At 44.5% G+C, this 22051-nt stretch overlaps 2 pseudogenes; one reads left to right on the top strand and one right to left on the bottom strand.

Annotated features, from left to right (window-relative positions):
- Positions 1 to 4237: 4237 nt before the first annotated feature.
- Positions 4238 to 6483, top strand: LOC141041924 (small ribosomal subunit protein uS4m-like; annotated as a pseudogene).
- An 11082-nt stretch (positions 6484 to 17565) lies between these two features.
- Positions 17566 to 19461, bottom strand: LOC141041492 (ATP synthase subunit a-like; annotated as a pseudogene).
- Between the last annotated feature and the right edge of the window lie 2590 nt (positions 19462 to 22051).

Raw genomic sequence — 22051 nt, 5'->3', positions numbered from 1 at the left:
TAGATCTCGGGACGAGATCCTCTTGTAGTGGTGGAGTGTTGTAACGCCCCAAGACCGATGCTTCAGAAGACTTCCATATTTTTTGTGATCACTGTGTGTTTCATTTGTGCTTACTCTTTTATTTTTGCATTGCATCATGTCATCATGCCATCATGTCATTTAATTTTTAAAAACTCAACTAAATAAATTGCATGGATCTTTGATCCATTTAAATCGAGGGAAATGCACATGGTGATTTCTCTTTACAACATATAAAAATCTCCCGATATTATTAGGGAGCTATATTAAAATATTCCATTTACTTTGGAATCACCATAACACGCTTGCAAATTATCCCAATGCCTTTGTTATCTTAATTCTTGGTCTCCAACCTTGCCATATATTTTTTCATCATATTCCGGAGCTCCACCAAAAATCTGAACATTTTTGTACCTTCCCAACCCTCACTTCCTATTCAAATCATTTGAATTAAATTCAAATGCATTTGAATTTATATCTTTCAATCAGGCCACTTCTATTTTTCCTGGATCAAGCGCATTTTTATGAGCCCGGGAAAATTGTCCGCATGGGCAAATTCTTTCCCTAACCCTCTCTTTCTTTTCTTCTCTCTAATTCTTTTCTGCTAAAGAATAAGAGGGAGAAGAGAGCCCAGCCAGGCCTCTGCCCACTTCCTTCTCTACCGGGCCGGCCTCTAAGGCCCAGCCGCGCCCCGCTATAAACCCTAGCCTCCCCTGCTCGATCCCCTCCTCCCTCGATGCGCCGTCAGAGAGAGAGAGAGAGAGAGAGAGAGAGAGAGAGAGCAGAGTCTCGCCTCGCCCGATCCCCTCTCCCCATCGTCCTCCTCCTGCGCCACGACACGCAGAGAGGAGCAGAGCCCCGCGCCGCCCTCTGCACGATGGTGTGCCCGCGAGTTCCCCTCCACCGCAGCACCATCTTGCCTCCTCCTCCGCCTTCGATCCAGATGCTCGCCACGTCGCCTCTGTACCTCCAGCCGGCCACCGGAGCCCGCTCGCTGCCGCCGGGTTTCGCCTCGCCGCGCTGCCCCAGGACGTCGCTCCCCTGCTGTCTCCGGCGCCGCAGCATCGGAGCTGCTCCTTCCCCGCGACACCGAGCCCCAAGCGCCGCCTCGTCTCCTTTGCTACGCCGCACCTCGCCTGCGATTTCTCCGCACCGTAGACCTCCATCGCGCCTCCCTGCTTCGTCCGGCCGCCATGCTCCAGCGCCGCCTCGAGCTCATCATCCTCGACCTCCATGCCGTCCCGGAGTCCCTCGTCCGCTGCTGCTGTGTCTCTTCGCTGTTTCATGAGCACAAGAATCTCTGCCGCCAAGTTCGACTACGATCCATCAAGACCATTGTGTTGCATGTCAACATGAGTACGACCACGGACGGCTACCTCCAGAGGGATTTCGTCAAGTTCTGCTTCAACAAGTGTACCTCTACATTTGGGATTCACCAAGTACCGCACTGGACGTCAAGTACCTCTACGAACGACACTGGAAGTATACGAACGTGTACAACTACCATCCCGTGCATGTCAACAAGTACCACGACATCGACGACCCTTCAAGTTAGACTTCGGTTGCCGTGTACACTACCGTCGCCCCGAAGGCGTTGTATCCGTCAAGTCCCTCTCCGAGACGTGAACCACTACTTCTGCTACCGTCGCGAGAACGTCTAATTCCTCTACATCGCACCGATGCGTTTCGCCCCGAATGCACCCTTCAAAGGTATAACCAACGAGACGATCACCCGTGGAACGAATGGATGTTGTATGAGATGCTCGTGTTTGCATCGTGTCCGAGTTGTTCCTTGCACGTTCCTCGTTGCCTTGCCATTGTCATGGGGACCCGGTTGTCGGGATCACCCCACCATCTTGCATGACACGCTCACGCCACGCTCCCGCCACGCTTCCTTTTGCATCGGTATCTCCATGAGCTACCGGAACCGATATGTTGCCGTGGCATCATTTTCAGATTCGTTGCCGTGGTACCCCTTTCTTCCACCACGGTGACAAATGCTTCATAACATGCTTATGTCAACATTTTCATAAATTGCATAAAACTTGCATATGTCATCCGCATCATGATAATAACATTTAAACGTTTAAAATTGTTGTTTGCTTTAAATTGCTAAATGACATATGGGGATTTTCTGGAATTGTTATTTGTTATTTCCGGCCTCATTTAAACTTGCCTAGATAGGTTGTTTAATTATGCTTCACCTCTTGCCATGGTTAATAACTTTTAATATTGTCGGGTACTTAAACGAGAGAGAACTAAATAGTTGATGTGGTGTTTCGTCAAGATGCAACTCGTTGCATATTGGGCTCCACTTAATTTGTAGTATTGTTTGTTGCACTTTGCCATGCCATGCCTTTTTAAACTGGACATGCATCATACTTGATTGTGCATCATGCCATGTTTATGATTGTGTGTTTACTATGTTGTTTGTTTCTTTCCGGCTTGCTTCTCTCGTTACCTTCGGTTTCGTTCCGGAGTTGTGAGGATTCGTTCGACTACGTCCGTTTGTCTTCTTCATGGACTCGTTCTTCTTCCTTGCGGGATCTCAGGCAAGATGACCATACCCTCGAAATCACTTCTATCTTTGCTTGCTATTTGTTCGCTCTATCGCTATGTTGCGCTACCTACCACTTGTTATATCATGCCTCCCTTTTTGCCATGTCAGCCTCTAACCTTTTCACCCTTCCGAGCAAACCGTTGCTTGGCTATGTTACCGCTTTGCTCAGCCCCCTCTTATAGCGTTGCTAGTTGCAGGTGAAGATTAGGTTTGTTCCTTGTTGGAACATGGATATTATTAACTTTGTTGGGATATCACAATATCTCTTATTTAATTAATGCACCTATATACTTGGTAAAGGGTGGAAGGCTCGGCCTTATGCCTGGTGTTTTGTTCCACTCTTGCCGCCCTAGTTTCCGTCATACCGGTGTTATTTCCTTGATTTTGCGTTCCTAACGCGGTTGGGTGATTTATGGGACCCCCTTGACAGTTCGCTTTGAATAAAACTCTTCCAGCAAGGCCCAACCTTGGTTTTACATTTGCCTCACCTAGCCTTTTTCCCTTGGGAGTCGCGCATCCCGAGGGTCATCTTTATTTTACCCCCCCCGGGCCAGTGCTTGTCTAAGTGTTGGTCCAAACTAGAGCACCGTGCGGGACCATCCCTTGTTAACTTGGGTTACGTCGGTACCTGTACGCTTCGCGATCCGGTGTGTCCTGAGAACGAGATACATGTGACTCCTATCGGGATTGTCGACACATCGGGCGGCTTTGCTGGTTTTGTTTTACCATCGTCGAAATGTCTTGTAACCGGGATTCCGAGACTGATCGGGTCTTCCCGGGAGAAGGAATATCCTTCGTTGACCATGAGAGCTTATAATGGGCTAAGTTGCAGGATATTATCTTCCAAAAGCCGTGCCCGCGGTTATGTGGCAGATGGGAATTTGTTAATGTCCGGTTGTAGAAAACTTGTCACTCGACTTAATTAAAACGCATCAACCGCGTGTGTAGCCGTGATGGTCTCTTTTCGGCGGAGTCCGGGAAGTGAACACGGCTTTTGGGTTATGTTTGACGTAAGTAGGAGTTCAGGATCACTTCTTGATCATTACTAGTTGACGACTGTCCCGTTGCTCCTCTTCTCGCTCTTATTTGCGTATGTTAGCCACCATATATGCTTAGTGCTTGCCGCAGCTCCACCTCATTACCCCATCCTTTCCTATAAGCTTAAATAGTCTTGATCTCGCGGGTGTGAGATTGCTGAGTCCTCGTGACTCACAGATACTTCCAAAACAGTTGCAGGTGTAGAGGATACCAGTGCAGGTGACGCAACCGAGCTCAAGTGGGAGTTCGACGAGGACCTTTGTCGTTACTATGTTTCTTTTCCTGTTGATCAGTAGTGGAGCCCAGTTGGGACGATCAGGGATCTAGCAGTTGGGTTGTCTTCTTTTCTTTTGGTTCCGTACTCGGACCTATGTGTGTACTCTGAATGATGTATGTTTAATTTATGTATTGTGTGAAGTGGCGATTGTAAGCCAACTCTTTATCCCATTCTTGTTCATTACATGGGATTGTGTGAAGATGACCCTTCTTGCGACAAAACCACAATGCGGTTATGCCTCTAAGTCGTGCCTCGACACGTGGGAGATATAGCCGCATCGTGGGTGTTACAACTGCTCTCCCTACGGAATCTCCAGTAGAGCCATTGCAGAGCTGGCAGACACGATGGGCTCAGGGTTTCGACTGCTGTTCATTCCGATCTTAGGTCTCGCTCAGCGAATTCAGAAGGGTTGGGTCCTTTGTTAATGACTTACTTTCCTAGTAGCAGAGATGCAAGAATAACTACTTTCTTCTGCTAGGCGTTTCTTTGTTGCCAGCTGAGAAATAATACTCGTTTTTATCGGATGAGGGGGAGTGTCTTTGTTTGTTCAACGTGCAGATCCGGGAGGAAGGGCAGGACTTGTTGTTCGGGCAGTCTAGTTTTGTTTTTGTTTGGTGCCAGTGTCCCAGTGAAGGAAGTAGGGCTTGCTGTTCCAACAACCGCTCTCTTCTCTCTCCGCTCCTTGATGTCTTCTCTTTGTCTTCGGTATTTTTATTTTTGAGGATTCAGATTCACTCATAACTATAAGAAGAGTGTGGGATGGAGGAATGGATTACGGAAGGAGACATATTCTATATAAAATGGATTAAGGTGGGTTTCGGAGATTATACTTAGTTCGTGGACATATTAGATACTACCTAATTTTCCTGATCTTCCGCCTAATAAAATAACGCAAAATAAAAAAAGTAGTACCATGAGCAGCTTTGACAAGAATGGATTTGGGAATGACAAATAATAGTCGGCGAGAGCCGGAGGAATTGTTAAGTGAATGGGGGATAGATCGAGTGGGGCCTTGCAATAGCAGTAGATGCTACAGATGTGGTGTCATTATCAGCGATTCCTCAATCGATCAGAAGAAAGGGAATATAACCTGCCCCTCATTGTCCTTCAATCACGGTGCAATGAATATCGTAGATAGAGTGATTTCGATCTCATATAGCTAGCTTTCCTTTCAAAGTGAAACGATTTTCCTTTTACGTTGAGATATTTGAATTGGATTTTCTTTCACCACTACTATTGTAACGCACAGAAAACACTGACGTTTCCGCTCGCTTTCAACCACTGCCACTTTACCTGAGCACTGTGACGTAGTCGGTCAAGTATTGAGTTTCTGCTAGTATATCAAGGACTTATGAGAACTAAAAAGAAAAAAACCAAAAAAGGAATTCCCATAGTTCATTGAATTAAGGGAGGGCCATTCGTGGGGGGTTCGTGGAAGAGTTGGGTTCGATTCCCTTTATACGCGATGTGGCGAAAAAGACTGATTCAACGAAATATGCCATGCCAGCATTAAGATTTAAAACGTGTCGTCTACTTCCAGGAAATGTTCGGAACATAGAACTTTCTCTAATCCAACGCCGTATTCTCTGAAGATTGAGGAACAAGAGGAGATCCATTAAAAGAAATCTTTCTCGGAGAGAAAATCTAAACAGTAACATCAAATCACAAACTACATGAAAGTTATCTCTTTATTATGGGGATTTACCCATAAGGGAGATGCACAGAGGAAGAGAACGAACTTCATATATCCCTTTTTTACTCAATCAGGAAACAAGATCGGACGTGATTCCGGTTCGTCTCCATTTTAGTGACACTCTTCCTCAAGCAAGGCAGCCGATAAGTCATCGAAGGGTTTGTTTGAATAATGGACTGGTAACCATTACTCATTTGAAAGTTTCCCACGGTGATCTAATATCTTTTAAAGAAAATGATGCGAGAACCCGCGGTTTTGAAATAAGGAGATCTTTCTATATCGACATATCAGTTGGAAAAATCATAGGCAAATTCCTATCGGCCATATCAGTTGGAAAAAGAAGAGGCAAATTCCTACCGGCCAGAATCTGGAGAAGAACAAAAAAAGAATGGTTCCGCTTACTCACAACTCAGAGGGGATGCCGCTTACTACTCAAATCCAAGGAATTGCAAAAGTTGCGTTCTTATATGCAAGAAGAAGACTTTGAAAGAACAAAGAAGTTTGGATCCGCAAAAGTATGCTTAGGCAGCTCCTTTGCTGAGCACAAGAGAATGAAGAGGAATTTGTTTCATTTCAAATACTTCTTCTTATTGAAAAGAGGGAAGGAGAAAAACCGAAATATTCCTACTCAAACAATAAGTCCTTTTGTAGAAAGGTCTTCTTTATATAGTAATTCGACCTATTGCTCCGGATCCCCGTTTACTAGGAAGATAAGAATCAAAAGGATCGAACTACCTACTCATTATTCAGAGGTGAATCATAGAACACTAAAAGCTGTGGTATCTTATGGACCTAACATAGGTCACATCCCTCACGACATAAGATTGAAAGATCCAAACCATCCTCTTCGGAGCGGAAACGGACGTGGCCAAAACATATAAAAAAAGATCGGCCTAGTCGCTCATAGGGACATATCTATCTAGATAGAGGATAGTCTAGATCAATTTTGAGAAAAATCTCTCTATATATAGATAGGTATCTCTGTGGATAGAGATAAAGATAGGGATCCCTATAAATTGAAATATATGGAAAAAGTGCACTTTTTGACTACTACTACTATTTCTTAGACTTTTTCAAGGAAACATCGTTTTTTCGATTTTGACTGAATTGGTCGGAGCGTAGACGAGCAAGCAGAGCCCAGGAAAGAGGTCAGATCGTCATAGAGCAGTCGACTATAAGTATAAGACTGCTGGCCTGAGAGAAGGCAGTCTCTCTCGGGAAACATGGCCCAATTTCTCTTCTTTCTTTTCACACGGGCAACAATTGGGAATAAAACAGACCATGAACATGAGTTTAAAATGTAAAAAAAGGGAAGAGTGCATTCTCCACTTTCTTATCTCGAAAATGCGTAATATAGTGATTTCATGTGTCTGTTTCTCTGAAAAGGTGGGTCGGCCCTTAGGGCAAACAGTAGTGCCAGGTTCCATTATGGAACGGTCGTTTGCCTGTGACCTTTGTCCACTGTAGTACGAGTGACTGGCGCATCGCATCCAATCTCTCATGTCAATGAGTCAGTTAGAAAACAGCTCCAAATGAATCAGTGATTTCCCCCTTAGTTCCCTCGGAGCGCAAGGGGAAACAAGATTGAGAATGAATTAAAACACACCAAATGTTCCATTTTTCCTTTTATCAGTGGTCAGCTCTGATACAAACCAGGGGAAAAAGAACCTGGAACGCCTTCTTTAAGGTGCTACTATTTCTAGCGGCATAGGTGCTTTATCACAATACGAAAGATGTACATACGAGGACTACGATTCCTATTTAGAGATATTCCTACGAGCGATAGACGTAGTAAGGAAATTACGTACGCCAATAACAAATACGAATACGAATTACGCCTACGAGCCTACGCAATGGCATGTTTCGGCGTATAAAGCTAAGAACAAGAATAGCCTACTGCCTCCACTCGGAAAAGGCAAAGGTATCCAGTATAGGATATCGATGAACGGAGGACAAGGAAAGCAGGCAAGGTGAACCTCCTTTGCCAAAGCCCTTTTGAAATACCTTCTTTTTGAACCTTTAGAAAATACCTGCTAGCTATCCCTAGTTTTGTTTAACCAGCTTTCCCCCAAAAAGGGGAGATCCGCTGCTTACTGCTCACGGAAACATCCGACCTTATGGTCAAGTCGTCCGCCTATCTTTCTGATTTCATTCGTTTTCCGATCGCACAAAAATTCATGAGATCAAAAAAGAAATGTGAGAATGTAGTTACAGATGTAAAAAAAGTCAATATCTCGTTCTCTTGTTCTTAAATCATGAATTGGATGATCTGCGTTTCATCAAGTATGAACATATTGCATTTTTTGCTATGCAATTTCAGTACCGGATCGACGTCCATTTATTTCTGTGTCCTCATCCGCGTGTATGTCTGTGTTAGATAGGCTCTGGAAGGCCTTACTTTACTAACAGGTAGGGCGCGTTACTTTTATTCTTTTTTTGCTGCTTACCCGCATGTTTAGATTATTTACTTGCCCTTTCACTTTGTCTTCGGCTGTCACCAACTTTGTTCAATGCTAGTCCCTAACCCATGAATAAGGGCTCCGCTGGCTACCGAGTTCAGAGAAGTTTGTAAGATCTTTCTCTTTTTTCGTTTTTCGCCACCTCCTGTGTCTTTCCGTTTAAGGTCTTTAATTTTCGGCATTAGCTTCGTTAGAGAAAGCCATGCGTGAACTACAAAGCATGGGATCCTGAACACCACGAAAGAAAGCGTACTACTTTTCAATAAGGTCCGACTTCAGAGAGGAGAGACATGAACTTGTTTTAGGCGTAGAAAAGGCATACGGTATGAAAGATTGATTGAAAAGAGGTAGGGACTGGTCTCGCTGCTAAGGGAGAAGGAGACCTCTGTCAGAGCAAGCTAAAGAGCCCACTTTATATCGTCGATTTCAGGTAAGGCACTCGATCAATCCTATACATCCGGGAATTTAGCTCCAAACCAAAGACGACTTGCTTTGCTGCATTTCTTGGGCCGGGGCTTTACTTGATTTTGGCAAAAGAAAGGCCATATGATCTACTTTCTGGTGCCGGTCCCTTCACAAAGATAGCCCCTTCTTGCTCTTATTCTTATTCTTATTCTTATTCGGTGGAATACAAGAGTTCTGAAGCTCCTTTCTTTCAAGTGAAAGTTGCCTATCTTTCTTGGTTCGGAATCCAATCCAGTTGAAAACAAACAATTGCTCGATGGCAAAGTTAGATGTAAGGCTAGGAGTGTAAACCACGTACGAGCGTGGCGCAGAAAGCGAAATGTTTTGCAGCGAGTCAAGCGTAATACGATCAAAAGGAAATGGGGTCGATGCTAAAACTCAAACAGTTCCCCAGAGGGGGCCCCGGGTTGAAAGAGCGAGCTACATTCTTTCATAGAAGACAGAAAATAAGAGGACTGATGCTTTCTTACTTCATCTTAATATAGGGATTATAGCATTGGAATTATGGAATTTGAATGGATTGAGTACATCAAGATGAAGAAATTAACGTAATAAGCGATATTCTCAAAAGATTCGGTCATGCCAGAAACCTCAGTGTGCATGGCACTAAAAATGGGTACAAAGAACCGGAGATGCAAGTAATGGCTGAATAGCCGGGGAAACACTAAATAAAGACAAGTGTCATCCGGTACTTGATTGATTGAATCGAGAGATGGAAATGCCATTGAGAGATTAGAAGGGATAGAGAAAACGTCAGATAGAGGTCGTGCTTCTGCTCAGTCCAAAAGAACAATCTGAGTGAGGATAAGGTGGTTTATGTTAGGGTCCGAGAAAGCAACTTGACATGCCAATCCTAACAAGAATTCCACTCTTTCTGGTCATGTCAGAAACCACCTCTTGGAAAGAAGATCAAAAGCCAGTCATTTCAGAAGATGATGACCCTCTTGTGCTCCTACATTCCTGCTAGTTGGTGGATGAAGAATAGGAGAGAGCTTGCTTGAGTAGAAGACAACCCGCGAGAAGGATGTTTTGTAGCGCTTTCTCATACAAAAGGAAAAGGCGTCACGACCGAAGATAAGGAAAGATCCCAGCTTTTCATTGCTCTGTCGCGCCACGCCTCCTCCTAGAGCCGGTTCTTGTCCATAGATTTTTCAGCTAAAAGATATGGTATATATATCAATGAAAGTTGGCGCCTTTGGTTCTTGGTATGACTGGTACTTTTTCTCATTTATCGGTCTAGTTGGAAAAATTTCCCCTCAAAGATCAAGTTTTTCTTATATATTATGCTGCGTCCTTGCCCTTAACCTTCCTTTCTCTTCTATAAAAAGGCTGGACGTCAAATGTAACTGATGCTTATATTCTAAATATGACAAGCAAGAAACCTACTATTGCCGTAAACAAAAACCCAAACATTAGTAACTAACAGAGCTTTCCTATTCTAACTATTTCCCTATAAACCATGATTGATATACCAATCAAAAAAGACTTCTGAAACTAAACTATTCTATTGATTTATGCCCGTGCTTCTTCTTCTGTTTTTGTACGCAGAAGGACGTCTAGGAGGAACAGATCACTGAGGTTAAGGATGAGAAGGTGAAAAGTGAAGATAGAGAATAGATGCCATGAACAAGTGTATCAATTCAAGAGTTAAGGAATACTATTGGGAAGATTGGGCATTGGGTTCATCTTGTTATTGACCATCCCTTTTCAACACATATCTTTTAGTATACGTCTTTTTTAGTTGCTTAAAGATTTCAGATATTGCTTTTTCTGTTATAGGAAGTGTTGCGTTCCCCTTTAGGGTGTTTGTCAGTGGCGTCACCCGATAAGGTGTGTGCCCGGAATAGAGAAGAAAAACATGTTGCTTGCTATTTCTGGTTGAAGAGCTATTTTTTCCTATCGAACAGGAATTCCGAGGGATGTTTTTTGTTGTCGATTTGTAGCAATAGAAAGATAATGGAAGTGATTGAATAAGTTGGGTCATGAGAATGGAAGTTGGGTCATGTTGATACTAGATCCATGTCTTGATTATTCGACTTTTCCATTCCAATGCACAATACTATGCATTCCATTCCAAAGAGCGCTTTCGGTGGGTTGATACGATTTCCACTTTGACGGTCCTAAGTTGGCATTCTTTGCAGATAACTTCCATCTCGCCATAGACGAAAAGTACCCAATTTCATGCCAAGAGACCATGTAAGGGTTGTACGACCCATCCATATGATAAAAAGACTCACAAGCCTAAGAGCAATTCCTTCCTTCCCTATCATTAATTAAGGACTGGCTTGCTTCGAGAGAAAGGAAATCTGAATTCCATAGTCGTCTTCCTCACGAGCAACTAAAGGTGTAGGTTGGAAACATACTTTTTTCCGTTGGATTGTGCTCCAGAGAATGGAATAGTAACACGCGCTCCTTAGAGGCAGCATTAGTTTATGGTTCGAAAGCACGAGTCACTCCATCCAGCTATACTTGCATTGATATAGACGATTTGAGCCTTTGAATTTACTTACTACAAAACAAGCTATGTTCTCCTATATATTTCCTTGGGCTCGCTTTACAAAAGAAAAACAAACAACTCCTCTTGATGTGGTCAGAGCGAAGTACTAATAGGCACAGAAACATCAGGAATATCTTTCATTCATTTCATCTGTATGGTATGACACGACCTCTTTTTGCTCCCCATTTCGTTGGAACTGAGGCCTCTGTCTATCGGCCCGAAAGGAGGGTCTCATGCTTGTAAACTAGCATATATCTTGCACAAAATGAACCTTCCTTCAGTCACAACGAGAAGCACTATCAGGGTCTGAACGAATAGAAAACACAATCAACACTTCATATCAAAGTCAACCAACGTTTATCATATAGAGTGGAATCTTCATTCTAATTTGATTAGCCAACCCTCCCTCGAGTCGTATGCTTTCTAATCACTCTCCTATGCTGGTTACTTTTCTTTCAAACATTACGTCGTTGCAGGTCCTCGCCCTTCAGGTTGAAGGAGATGTGTACTCGACTTCCTTTAAGTAAGTGGTGGCCCATAATAGTAGAGATGTATAACAACAGTAGCTTAACCAAAGGGATAGACTTGAACTCTTCCACACCCCCTTGCCAGAGGTTTTAAGAGAACAACCTTCTGGGGATACCAATTCCACCCATTCGCAGCAAAGGAACTAGCACTTTCTTAAGCTTTCCACCGTTCTTGCTTATTCCCCTTACTTACCCAATGAAAGATATAGATTGGAAATTGGAAGATGATCGTCCATAGTTATCTTGTTGAAAATACCCTCCCTTACTCATCAAAACGTTGGAAGCGACTTGAGATATCTTTTGGGAAGAGAAAATAACTATAGATGCTCGATATGCATATTGATCAATTGATCTCCGTGTCCTGCCAGTTCGCTAAGTAGACTCACTATACCGAGGGGCAGAAGAAGATCAAGCCGATAAGGGGAAGCACTGAGAAAAATCTCTCTCTTATCTAAATATAAGAGCACGCTTTATCTCTATGCACACAGAAAAAGGGGATCTTGTGATGATGGAAATGGTACGTATGTGGACCACTTTGGCTCCGCCCAAAAGCCCCTGAGCCGACTATCTCTTGGCACAGCCAAAGCATTTCCTCGCCCGAGGCCTGCTCAAAGCTAACTTGAATCCGAATAGCTTGCTGCTTCTCCGAAACCTTCACCAGCTTGTGTATCCTTGTAAGGTCGCGGACCCGGCGTAAGAACGAGAAACGTGAGTCTAGCATGACATAAACCCAAACCCCGGCACTTTTGATACTTCTCATCTCAGGACAAGTCACAGAAGAGGTAAGGCGCTACAGCCAGTGAAGGAAGGGGAAAGAAGAATCAGTGGAATTGACCAATAATTTATACCATTACGACTTTGAATAATCGCTAATAGCTGACACCAATGGAATATTTTTGGACCCTAAGGCTCATGTTGACTCCGTCCTTTATTGAATAGCCAAGTCGTCATGAGTAAGCGTAGGATCCATCACACGAACGTCCCTAAACCTCAGTAAGCCTTTCTAGATGATGCATTTCCCTTCTTATCTATCGATGTATTCATCAGAGGCCACAGGCAGGTGTTTATATAAAGGAGGGTCCTGATAAGAATGTTGTTCGGAAAAGGCGAAACAAGTTGTGTTGACTGAGGCTCAGAATATGTTCTTGCACCACTCCTTTCAAACACACATACCCTTTCTTCTCACAAATGTGAAATTCTGGAACTCTGTGTGTAATTGTTGCAACAATGATAGGGACTCTGCCGAGGGCTCCCCGGTAGGTTCTAGTCTCTCTTTATACTGCGACTGGAACAAGGCGTAATGGGCTGTGTGGTATGTTGATCAAGGAGGTGCTGCATTGGCTGTAGCTGCAAGAGGTCTTGAGACAGAAATTATGCCATTATTGCTTCTTTCATTTAAAAGCTTGAGTCGGTTCTATCTAGCTAAGTTATTCAATAAAGTAGATCGAAGTGTGTGATGCTTGTGAGTTTGGCAACTACTATATATGATATTTATAACAATACTTGATACTTGATTTATGACTTCCTCTACCTAGACCCACACCTACTTTGAATTTAACTTAACGGAGCGGCGGATCCAATAAAAAGGGACTACATTCCAATCCTACTTACCAGAATAAATAGTTGTATGGCATTCGAACCCCACCTTCATGGTTGCATTCTAATTAGCTGGAAATGTATGACCTAAGCTTCTCAACAGGCATCCACTCAACAGAGCACTTAATGAGTTTTCTAATGGCTTGAAAGACTACTGTGTTTCTTTTAAGCTTAGTTGCAAAAGAAAAGCAAAGGGGAATGCGGGTCCCTTTCGTAACGCTTACGGTGATAAAGAAAAGTAACTCCCATCCGCGTGAGAGGCATCGCTACCGGGCCGGGCCTCGATTCCTTTCCTTGTCTCCATTCTGATTGATTCGCTTCTTCATGCAAGCACTTGGTTCGCCCCTTACTATAACCATCCCACTCAATCTTTTACACCGATGTTTCGTACTATCTCGACCAGGTCATCATAAGAAAATACTGCCAAATCTTTCCAAAATGAGAGAAGGAGGGAAGGCGCGCTACAACTAATTGCTGAAAAACGCAAGATTAGCGCTAAGAAGCAACCCTAGTTTAAGTACTAGCGTCCCACCCCAACGTTCTTGTACTTCAAAATACTCTCCCCCGCTTGCTGCTCGCCTCAGCCAGACGTGGCTTATGTAGTGGTCGGCATTCCTACGTGCTCCGACTGATCCCCACTGGAGATTATATGAGGGGTCTTGGAAACTGCCGTGACGCTTTGGTGACGAAGGTCACCGGGGTGACTATGGAAGGATTCCGTGGTAGTCTCTGACTCCCTCCAACTCAATCAATATCAAGAACATGTCGTGAGCATGGGGTTTGGTTAGGCTTGGTTGAGTTTGTAAGAAAAGATAGTAGGTTCAGGGGCTTCATTGATTAGTAAACCTACGGTGCTGGTAAGGTCGGGACCGTGGTCGTCCGTCTCCACTTTGCCGGCCGATAAGATCACTGAGATTGATGGTTTGGCTATTCCTTTCTATTGAAAAGGAGTCAGCTGTCTACGCGAGTCACCTTCCTTATGCTCCGAGTCACCTTCTTCTAAGCTCCGCTGGACGACACGACATTCTCCTTCTATAGGCCGGCCGTACTTGTGATGGTTCCCCAGGATCCAATAAATCCACTTAGGTCTACGTTGTCGCGATATTGTTCTATGGAAGCGGGTGGGCTGCTTTTTAGAAGTTCGGCCCGGTTTTTCATTAAAAAATCAAAAAGGGGGGGAGGGATTGACCTTTCTAACGCATATTCTGTCGTACCGGCATGGCCCCACTGATTTGTTTTCGATCGGAGCATCAAACAGCGCAACCCGGTTCTACTTGACTAAGCCCCGTGCTCGTCCAAGGAGGGAGTTTGCTCTACCCAACTCCCCTTTTTGATAACAAGGCAAAAACCTCCGACCTGACATTCATGAGTTTCGAATGAAGAATGAAGAGTGCCCTGCCCCTCTTTTTTTCCTAAATCTTGGATTTGGAAGTTGGTAAAGACCCACCCCTTGTTTAAGTCAGAATGAGTCCCCGAGACATTGGCATCCGCCAACAGTGAACTATTAAGGATCGCATCCCGCGCATATTCTACATTATAGCCTGCAACTAATTCAGCTTCCGCTTCTGGGAGATCAGACGGAGCTCGATTAGTTTCTGCTAGACGAGGAATAAGGAACATAACCAATATGGGGAACAAGGGAATACCGGACCCTGTTTGCTTTTGCGCCATGACAATCTCACTCGAATTACAGGGACCTACACATATTAGTACAGTATACCAGGGTCCCCGGCCAGAACCACACGTGCAAGTTTCCCTGCATGTGGCTCGTCCGTGCTTTTATCCGAGGCGCTGCCTGCGACTCTGCATGGGAGAAGAGGGCTGAACTGCAAACTTTTGTGTTCAGAGCATTGCATTGTCTAAGGGAGTAGGGTGAGTAAGCTGCGCCTACCAAGCTAAGCTTTCGTCGAAAAGGCGTCACTGCTTCCTTTTCGGCGCCCGCCCTTTATTTAGATGTTGGGGCAAGGCAAGCCCAAGGAAAGTCTAGGTTGGCGCTCCATCTCGGCCGGCATCCTGCTCTCGAGAGGGTGTGGTCCTTGAGCGAACTAGTCATGTGCTGTGTTGCCCCAACGCAGGGGCATTTGGTGAGGAGCTACGGTCCGGTGGTTGACAAGCCACTGATCGGAGGCGACTGGACTTGAGTGCTTTCATCAAATGATGCATGTGGGCTGAGCCATTCCCATCCCAAGTGGTGGCCCGATTCGGCCTGGCCTGGTCGGAAAGAGATTCTAAATCTCGAATATGCGCACCGAGAATAGATATCCATGTTAGCTAGCGAGGGCGGGCTTTCCCCTGGTAGTCCCACTACGTCCTCTGACAGTCCGTCTCGTCTCATCTTTCTTTGGCTATACTTGTAGCCAGCCATATTAGCTCCACATTCCACCCTTTTGGATTTCTGACGAAAAAGGCAGTCATCAGTCGCCCCCTTTCCTATTTAGCTTTGCTTGCTGCCTATTATGAGAATAGGTCCCGGTTCAAGCGGCCCGCCTTTCATCATCATCTATACCAGCTGCCACGCATGATCCCATAGGAACGATTTAATCGCCCTAAGAAGCAGAACGCGCCATCACCTACAGCCCTTTCCTCTGCCGGGGACTTTCACGAAATGAAAACGGGCGGCATCATCGTATGCTCGACATTAGTTGCCCTGGTGTATATCCCGGAGTACTCCTATGGCCGATCTGTCACCCATACATGAAGGCCTTGGCCCCGTCCCGTGTGGAGAATGCCCCCCTTACGGCACGGCTTAGTCTGTTATTTTCTTTTGTCAGAGTGGATTCGGACAGCCACTTCTCTGAAAGCATGGTTCTTGCCTCCCTCTCTCCTCCCTCCTTGGAGCTCGTCCATTCGTTGGGTGATCCCTTGCTCTCACGTTCGAGTATTTGCTCGTCGTTTAGGCCGGTGAGTTACATTTTTGCTCATTGCAGTCGCCTCCGGGGTTCTTCGCACCTGGGTAGTACCAGGACCCTTGTGCCCCGGACTGCACTGCCCGCCCTATGACCCAAAACTCAAAATGAGCCTTGCGACGAGACGCGGACATTCCTCATGCTGCGGTTCCCTCCGGTCCGTTCCCGGGTTGGGTTAAGGGAAGATCCGAGCGATTGCCTTCGCGGATCCAAACGTGCTCACAAGGCAATAGAGACTTCATAAGGGACCATTTGAGCTGCAGATCGTAATGCTCCTAGAAAGGCATATTTCGAATATAGAGGACGTTCCCAACAATCCACGAGAATATCATACCCAACTATGAGCCGTACGAGCACATCCTCTGTCACCCCCACCGCGCTTACGGCTCTATACCCCAACCCAACTTGCTCTGGCCCTGGGTCCTCCCGCATCTCTTCCTCGGTAAGCGGATCGTGGAAGCTGGGGAGTATCCGCTTGGGACTGATAGAAAACAGCATATCTTTTCCCTCCTGGCCCCTATAAAAATCTAGTGGAAGTCCGGTCGCGTCGGAGACATCTTTATCTTATTTTGAGGCTTCGTCGTCCGGCTCCTTCAAAATTATGTTAGGATCGGCTGGCTCATCCTCATCATCCGAAAAGAAAACAGAGACAAAATAGATTTGTTTCAATGACATATCTAATCAGACTGAAATTGATGTCGAAGAAGGAAGCAGGCAGGAAGGGCGCGGAAGCTACCGTTTAACGAATGCAATGCAAGCAAGGTAGCTTGCTTACTCTCCATCTAGCGTGCGTTGGCGGCAAGGAAGGAGGCATTGGAAAGACTAGACCATACACATTAATTAGTACAAGAAAGAGGCATTCGGGAAGCGACTAGTCGCTTCTGGCGAAGCTTAACAAAGGCCGACTACTACATAGAGACAACTACTACCAGTCATGAGTGATAGTGAAGCCATCAGAGGCAGAAGTTGTCGCTTGACGGACGAAGCCGAGCCGATACGATAGGCGGGCGAAGTGAGCGAGACCAAGACGGGCCAGACGTGGAGTGGCGAAGGGGGCCTACTATACGTATACGTGATTAGTAAGCGGTTCAAGACATCGAACGAAAAATCAAGTGAACTAATGAACAGTGTGATTGATCAGACAAGTACCAAGGAGCAAGAAAACGTACGTGCTTTAGCAAGGGATGAGCGCGAAATCCGTTGCTTGTTCTTTCGGTAGCCTTCTTTCATTTCCGAATTTGCTTGCGAGCAGTCCTTGCATTAGTATGAGTTCGTTGACCGCGTAAGGGTGATCCATCTTGATGACGAATTCCACGATAACGAGAAATAGAAATTAATCGTTCGATGTCTGCTCGTTCTCCCCTCTTCAATTCCCAATGAACAACATGATCTTGAGCTATCATTTGTTCAATTTGGTCGATCTGATACTTAGTTAACTCATTCCTCTTGATGTTCCCACTGATACCTAATCGATAACGAAGCTGAATGGCTTTTTTCGGTCCAATTCCATCCATTTTTGTTGAGGCAATTCTGACTTGTTCATCGGGAAGTGATCTAGCTCCTGAGATATATGACATTCTTTATCCTTATCTTTTCCTGGTCTTCTCGGCTGGAATCTACAATCTACACCTCTCCAAACACAAACGCAATATCTTGAGTACCCGGAACCATGTTCAGTGCTGCAAAAGCGCAGCTGTAGCCCCCTAGAATCTTCGGCTCCTCGTTTTTATTCAATTATGAAATGACTCATTTTGATGGAGATTTGTAGCATCATTCAAGTAAATACAAATTGAGATCGTAGAAACATGAGCTTGTGATATAGCTACACCTAATTCCAGACCGGTTAATGCTAGAACTATAAATAAGGGACCAAGATCTCCTATGAAATAGAAAATATTATTCAGAAATAGCATAGTCCAAGCAAACTCACTTAAAATCTTTACTAAACTATGACCGGCCATCTTAGCAAATAAACATATTCCTAAGCTTAATGCACGAAAACAATAAGAGATTAGCTCAAGGAGTACTAAGAAAGGTGCTAATGGCAGTGGGACTCCCGCAGGTAATAAGAAGCTAAAAAAATGAAGCCCATGTCTTTGAAATCCAACGATCGTAATGCCTATAAAAATGGAAAATGAAAGAGCCAAAGTAATGAGAAAATGACTTGTCACTGTGAAGCTAAAGGGTATCATACCCTGGGGATTACGAAATAACGAAAAAGTAAATGTGACCGAGATGCGAGGGAAAAACTTTTGTTTCACATTTCCGGAAAGACCACCTATTTGTTCGTTTACCAAGTTCAGCACAAAATCATAAATAAGCTCGACCAAGGATTGCCATGCATTTGGCACTGACTTTCCACCTCCCTTTTTCGTAACAACAAAAAACAGAAAAACGACCAAAACGACAGTGAGCAGCATATACAAGACTGCATTTGTAAATGTAAAATAAAAGTTGCCCACATGAAGATCAATTATTGGGTAAATGGCAAATTGATCCAATGGGTTTTCCAAAAAAAGCTGATTTGGAGCACTTACAGCGCTACCCGGCGGGGAGTCTTCGGCCCTCCATATTTCGTTATAAAAATTAACAAAGCCTGTGTTCCAAGTTAAGCTTTCACGCCCCTTGAAATGTAAATCTACGAAAGTATCCCTTAGATCCGGGAAAGAATCCACGCACAGAAACTAGTTACAAAACCAGGTAACATCGTATGCAGGTGGCAAAACCAATTTTGCCTGCCGCATGTATGATTCTACCATTTTTGTGATTTCAAAAAGCAAAGCCTGTGTATTTCCGGGCGCAATTCCATACATTTTTAAAAGGAGGTCCCTGTCTTTCGAGGTAGGTGCCTCCACCCCTTCCAAAAGCCGGTTCACAAGCTGCGGATCCAACGCAGGCTGGGAAAAATCAAAAATAAAAGAATGGACGTGAGAGACGCTTTGTACTGTTTATGTTATTAAATCGAATTTGTTCATCTCCAGGTAACTCCATCTTTTTCAGCTCTGCTCACTCACTTTTGAAAGGAAAGGAGACTGATCTTGACGTCGGCGTTGGTTTTTCCAACGAAACGAAGAAGTTTTGGATTGAGATTTCACATAAGCATTGCACAATGATCCGCATTAGGCGGGGAGCAGCAATGATACCGCCGGCCAGGAATAAGTACTTATCCCTCTTATACTTAAGAAAAAAGAATAGAAGTGGTTCCTTTTCTTTCTATACGAAATTCGACGATTTCGTTTGTGTTCATGTTGGCATAGGAGAACTACTAACTTCCGCCATCTGCATTAGTTACGTTAGCGTAGGTAGGTGGTTCTCATGCCAAAGGGGAAGATCTCGCTCAGCCAAGTGCACAACCTGAGTAAGTACACTTATCGAGGAGTGATAGGGCAGCAGAGTTTGAGGCAAAAAAAAGATTTGGGTGGCTATGGGTGATATGGGGAATCTAACAATTAATTGAATATGATTTCACCGTGATGTGCATTGGTAGCTTCAAGACTAAGGCATTTTCCATATGTAAGCCACAATTTCAGTATCTTATTCTTCTGAACCAGGAAAAGCGTTCTGGTAAGGAGGATGAAATAAGAGTACGAAAAAGGAAGCCAAAAGTAGTAGTCTTTAACAAGGCTTTCCTTCATCAGCGTAAATATCTAAAGTAGAGGCTTTGGTATAAACATAAATCCCATAATAGAGGGATCGATCATCACATTCTGCTTTGTTAAGAAAGAAGGATAACCTAGATAGATAAAGTTGGAATGGACTACGTGCAATCCCATCCATGGAAATATTTTATTTACTATAGAAATATGTATGAGTGCTGCTAGGAAATCCGCCATCGCTTGCCCTCTAATGGCCTTCTGCGGCGCATACACAATGTCGAACTCAGTAAGGATGATGGCCCCATCTTGCCAATCTTCCTGTAAGCATTGGTCTTGTCATGAGATATTTAAGTGGGTGAACTTTGGAGATGAGGGTGACCCAATGTGCTATCATGTAGTGCGGTAGCTTCTTGACAGCGAACAACAGTGCAAGGCAATGTTTTTCGATAGGAGAGTATGCATGTTCAGCTCCTACGAGCACACAACTGAGGTAATAGAGGGCATTCTCTTTCCCGCTCATTTTCTTGTGCCAATAGAGCCCCAAGAGATTCATCCAAGGACGTGGTGTAGAGTATAAGCTCCTTCCCTGGTATTGGCGCAGCCAGGACTGGCGGATTGACGAGATAGCTTTTGATGCCATCTAGGGCTTGTTGGCAGTTTTCATCCCAAAAGAATGGAATGTCTTTTTTGGTTTTTCTTTAAAAGGTTGGATTCTTCCTGCAAAATTGGCTATGAATCGCCTAATGTATGCCAGGCGCCCTTGAAGCGAACGCAGCTCCTTAAGGTTTTGAGGAGGAGGCATTTCGAGTATGGCCTTGATTTTACTCGGGTCGATTTCTATTCCCCGATGTCGAATGACAAACCATAGGAATTTGCCTGACGAGACCATGAAGGCGCACTTCAACGGGTTTAACTTGAGTGCATGTTGCCTTAGGCGGTCGAATACGATTCTGAGATGTTGAAGATTTTCTTCATAGGATACCGCCTTTACAACGAGATCATCTACATAGCACTCGACAATCTTATGTATTATCTCATCGAAGATCTTAGTCATGGCACGTTGATATGTAGCACCGGCGTTTTTGAGACCATTGGGCATAACCTTGTAACAATATATGCCTATTGGAGTGCGAAAGGCTGTGCTTTATCAAGGCAAGCTTCTCTTTCTTTCGCCAATGAAGTTCATATAAGTGTATAGAAAGCCTTCTTTTCACAACCATGCACAAACCAAAGTGCTGCTGAAACGTGAAATCCATGCACCAACAAGTTCCAGTTCATAAGCAATGAAAAAGCAGAGTATATGGGAGGATAGTGGCTAAACTGTTCACTTGAGGAGAGTGGGAAGTGACTAGTCCGATAGGAGAAGAGCGGAAGTGCGATCTTTCGATCCAATCTACGTCGACTAAAATCCATGTCTCATGGCACGAGGGCCATTGCGAGTTGATGTTGTTGCTTTACCGTCACAGTCTATCCTCAAGAGAGGCATCCATTCCTGGCCAGACAAAGTTCCTATTAGTTCTCTTATAGGAAGCTAGTATACCTGAATGGCCTCCGGTAGCTGTCCCATGCAGTTCTTGCGCTATCCTGGCTCTTGCATTTCCAGCGGTCCCCACATAAAGCCTCCCTTTTTTCCTTAATACCCCTTCCTCCTCTTCCCAACCATCTTGTCGTCCTCTCTCTTCACTAATGCTCTTCTTAACTTCTTCAGCTAATTTTTATCCTTCGTAGCTTTGTTTCACTTCTCCTATCCAATCCGGCAACAACTTGCTCACAAGGGTGCAACCACTGAATTTGTAACGACACAATGCCAGCGTTGTATGTACCACCTGCCTTCTACCCTAGCCAGCCCAATACCTTCTCCGCATGGGACCTCAACAGTCCACTACTTCTGCTACACAGCCTAGTTCTTCTACACCAACAGCTATTGCTCCTAATGATCCATCATCAATCAGCTTCACCTGTCAACCCGAAGCTGCCATTTCCAGAACGGTTTGTGAAGTCAACTGAAGACAAGCAGATTGCAAAGTTTCTGGATATGATGACAGATATGCAGATTACCACCCCCATCCTTGATGGTGTCTTACAGGTGCCGATGTATACACAGTTCTTTAAGGACCAGCTCGCAAAGAAGCGAAACATTAACGAGCCAGAACTGGTTACTCTTACTAAGGAATGTAGTGCACTCGTTCAAATAAGCTACCTCTCAACTTAGATGAGCCTGCCAGTTTTAGTATTCCATGCTTGATAGGAAGTCAAAATTTCCATGCTTTATGTGGTCTTGGGTCTACTGTGATTCCCTTCACTGTCTACGAGCCACTACCATTGGGTGATGTATGGCCGACTAGCATCACTCTCCACCTTGCTGATCAGGATCCGGCAGACATTTTGGGTGATATCCCTGCGATAGTTGGTAACTTCG

The sequence above is a fragment of the Aegilops tauschii genome, chromosome 2 (genome assembly GCF_002575655.3).
Source record: "Aegilops tauschii subsp. strangulata cultivar AL8/78 chromosome 2, Aet v6.0, whole genome shotgun sequence".
NCBI classification, from domain to species: Eukaryota; Viridiplantae; Streptophyta; class Magnoliopsida; order Poales; family Poaceae; genus Aegilops; species Aegilops tauschii.
This window is presented reverse-complemented; position numbering and strand designations above follow the sequence as displayed.